General features: G+C 32.6%; 1 protein-coding gene across 2 annotated transcripts in view; it reads right to left on the bottom strand.

Annotated features, from left to right (window-relative positions):
- Window positions 1-3,066, bottom strand: part of LOC106874007 (uncharacterized) — a 101,180-nt gene extending 98,114 nt beyond the window's left edge. The window contains exon 1 of one of the 2 annotated variants that reach the window (XM_014921566.2): window positions 2,613-3,066. The gene's annotated coding sequence lies outside the window, so the exon portion shown is untranslated. The remainder of the gene's footprint in view (window positions 1-2,612) is intronic. The other variant, XM_014921567.2, reaches the window with a different exon arrangement.
- Window positions 3,067-4,504: the final 1,438 nt, after the last annotated feature.

Below are 4,504 nucleotides of genomic sequence, written 5' to 3' on the forward strand. Positions count from 1 at the left end.
CACTACGCATCACTAAATGATCCGTTGTCATGCTTGAAATACTTTTAAAAGAATTCTTTGCTTAAGAAAAAAAAAAGAATTCCGATTTGGAAATGTGCGTGTATGTATTTTAGTGTGAGTGTCTGTATGCACGTAGTTGTGTGTAGTTGTGTTTGTGTGTGAGTGCTTATGTGCTTGTGTGTGTGTGTGCGTGTGTGTGTGTGTGTGCGTGTGTGTGTGTGTGTACGTGTGCGTGTGTGTTTATGTGTGTGTGTGTGTGTGTGTGTGTGTGCGTGCGATGTGTGTAGTGGATAGAGAAAGAGGAGCGAAGAGATTCATTGAAATGTGACTACATTGATCGTTTGAATAAGAGATAGGATGAAAAAGCAATAGTTGAATGAATGGTCAAATAGGTTGACAAATGTGTAGTCAGTGAGAATTACACATGAGTAGTCGAATATAGATTGTTAGTTGGAATATACATGGATTAATGACAGAAATGTGTATAGAAAAGTTAATAGATATTCACATAGATGGTTATTGATTGAACCCAGATAAGTAGATAGATAGAGAAATGGAGAGAGAGAAAGTGAGAGAGAGAGAAAGAGAGAGAAGGAAAGAAGGAGAGACAGAGAAGGAGAGATGGAAAGAGAGAGAAAGAGAGAGAGAGAGAGAGCCAGAGACAGAGGCAGAGAGAGAGAGAGAGAGTGAGAGAGGAAGGGAGAAAATTATAATCAAGAATAGAAGAGAAAACTTCTAAGATAGAATAACTCATTACTCATTACATCTATTTCACTCTATACGACATACAAGCATAGGTACACACACACACGCACACACACACACACGCACACACACACACACACACACACACACACACACACACACACACACACACACACATATATATATATATATATATACATATATATAAGTGCGCCAAATCATTTGAGGTAGAGATTCATCCACTTTGATGTATCAATTCAAATAAATCGTATGCATTCTCCAGCGTAATTTGCTCTGTTAGATTATTCTCATGATATAATTTTAACTTTCTTTTTTTGCCGATACAGTATAACAGTCACCTGCTATTTCTGCTAAGATGAAACATCGCAAACAATGAAACAAATAAATAATTTCTTGAAATAAAAGTCTTTAGCATTAGTTTTGTATATTTTGGTTTTCACAGTTTCTTAACTAGCATCCTTTTCATAATTGTTTTATGACTCATTTTTTTGTGAATATTCATTAATATTGATGTTTGAAACAGATACGTTCTTGTAAATGCATATTCTATGCACAGTTATCAATTAATTGTTCTATCTATCGTATTGTATTTTTTTATGTCATTATATCTTTTAATCTGTCAACCTATTTCTCTATCACCCTCGCAATCTCTCTTTCTGTCTTAAAAAAATTATATATATATATATATATATCCCCCTCTGCCTTCAAACATATATATATATATATATATATATATATATATATATATATATATATATGTGTGTGTGTGTGTGTGTGCATGGATGTGTATGCCTGTGTATATATGTATATATATGTGTGTGTATATATATATATATATATTTATATAATACAGGTACAGATACTTATGTATATGTGTATGTGCGTGTATATATATGTGTGTGTGTGTGTGTGTATGTATGTATGTATATGTGCATGTGTGTGTTTATGTATATACATATACACACATAATTACAGTGACAATACTCGATCTCGGATACTCATACATAATCCTTTTTCAATCTATACCCAAATTCTTATTTTCTAAATTTCCACCCTCGTTCTTCCACAATTCCTTGAAACATGCACAATGTAATGGAAAAGGAAAATAAACTATCAAACGTAATAAAATACACATCATAATTTCACAATAAAAACTAAAATGAAATTAATTAATTAATTTACTTCTTATTATTATCATTATTGTCATTAACATCTTTCAATTTTGTTTCCATTTCTTACCGAGTGTCACCTATTATTATTATTATTATTATTATTATTATTATTATTATTATTATTATTATTATTATTATTATTATTATTATTATTATTATTATTATGAAGGCGGCGATCTGGCAGAATCGTTAGCACACCGGGCAAAATGCTTAGCGGCAATTCGTCACTCTTTACGTTTCAAGTTCAAATTCCGCCGAGGTCGACATTGCGTTCCATCCCTTCAGGATCGATAAAATATGTACCAGTTGATCACTGACTGGAGTAAACTGGCCTTGTGCCAAAAATTGAAACCATTATTATTATTATTATTATTATTATTATTATTATTATTATAATATCTATTTTTAAGGCAGCGAGCTGGCAGAATCGTTAGCACGCCGGGCAAAATGCTTAACGATATATCGTTTGTCGCTACGTTCTAAGTTCAAATTCCGCCGAGGTTGACTTTGCCTTTCATCCTTTCGGTGGTCGATAAATTAAGTACCAATTGTGTCCTGGGTTCCCCCTCCCCACAAATATGAAGCCTTGTGTAGAAAGGATTATTATTATTATTAATTGGTTTTCTTAAATGCTAAACCGTAGACATGAAATGGCTGGAATCAAAGCGAAAGTAAAAACGGAAATTAGTTTTGGGTTGTCAGAAATATTCTTACCTGAGGTATTTGCGCTAAAAACTGTTGCGAGAAATTTGTTAGATTGTTTGTGAAATTTTTTGCGGTTTTATGTTTCTTTCAACTATCACTGGTCGGAACGTTGACACGGTTTCTGTTGTTGTAGTAGTTGTAGTAGTAGTAGTAGTAGTAGTAATAATATTGGTAAAGTTGTTGGTGGTGGTAGTTGTGTTGGTGAGAGTTTTGTGCTGTCGTAGTCGTAATCGTGGTCGTGGTAGTGGTCGTGGTCATGTGATAAAAACTTGTGCTTCCAAAAAGCTTAAATGGTTGAAACGGTAATAAGAAAGTTGTTTAAGTTTGGTCAGTTTGATGCGTTTATATCTTGAATGTTGTGCTTTCTACAACTAAGAGCGCTACCGACACACTTGTCGCTATCTGTTAATTGCTACCGCTACTGCTACTGCTACCGCTACTGCTAGTGTTTTTAACTGTTGCTACTCATACCGTTACCATTATACTATACCTACAACTGCTGCTGCTGCTGCTGCCGTTGCTGCTACAGTTATTGTTGCTGCAACCTGTTGACTGTCGCCACCTCCGTTCAGAATATTCTTTCCTACTGCAACCGCTACTGTTGCAAAACAATCGAAGCGAGGCCCTAGCAAGGTAGCTTTCTGAGGAAAAGGGAACTTGACAGGGAAAATATATTACTTGCAATAATTAAAAGGTGTAATAGAAGAAATATAATCGAGATATCTGTGTATTATTGTGGAATGTGATTCGGTGGATTTGATGCTTTACCTATTCTGAATAATGCAACGAACAGCAGAAAAATATTAAAATACAAATGCAAAATGCAAACGTGTTATGAATAGCAATGATGATGATAATGAATAATAATAATAATAATAATAATAATAATAATAATAATAATAATCATTATCATATTAATCATTATAATATAATTAATCATTATATTATACTTATTATACTTAATTACAAATTATACACAATATTATCATTTCTTTTATTTCACATAAGAGCATCAAGTGAGGGGGAATATTATAAGGACAGTTTGTGTGGGAGTTTGCAGTAAAAATGAGGGGGAAGAAAATAAAGAGAAGGGGGAATAATAATAGATTCTGATTTTGGCACGAGATCAACGATTTGCGGGGGTGTTCAGACGAAAATAGCAAATTGAGTACGTTACTTGTACTTTGTTTTATTGAACCCGAAAGAGTGACCAGTGAAGTTGACCTCACCAGGAATTGAACACAGGACGCAAAGAGAAAGAATTAGCATTTTGTTCGACGCCCTAATAATTTTGCCAATATAGCACCACCACCACAATAATAATAATAATAATAATAATAATAATAATAATAATAATAATAATAATAATAATAATGATAATAATAATAATAACAAATCGTTCTAATTTTGCTTGAAGTCAAGCAAATTTAAGAGGAGGGGGAAAATATCACAGACTTCAGTACTAAAGGGCACTGGCTTTATCGCCCCCGAAAGTATGAAAGATAAAATTGACCTCGGCAGTATTTGATAATAATAATAATAATAATAATAATAATAATAATAATAATAATAATAATGAAGATGACAATGTTGATGATGAGGAGGAGAATGAGGATGATGTAGAGGATGAGGTAGATGTTGGTGGTAGTGATGACGATGATTATTTCTACCATAGGTACAAGGTGATAGTATTTGACTGGTACTTAATTTGAATGCATCAGTAATATTTGCACGTTGTAAATTAAGATGCAGTTATGTTGCTCCACCGGTTCTACATTCACTTTTCTTTAATAATTATAATAACAGTCGTAATAATAATAACAATAATGATAATAATAATAATAATAATAATAATAATAATAATGATATAATAACAACAACTTCTAAGATGTATATATTAC

This window comes from Octopus bimaculoides, chromosome 2 (genome assembly GCF_001194135.2).
Source record: "Octopus bimaculoides isolate UCB-OBI-ISO-001 chromosome 2, ASM119413v2, whole genome shotgun sequence".
NCBI lineage: Eukaryota > Metazoa > Mollusca > Cephalopoda > Octopoda > Octopodidae > Octopus > Octopus bimaculoides.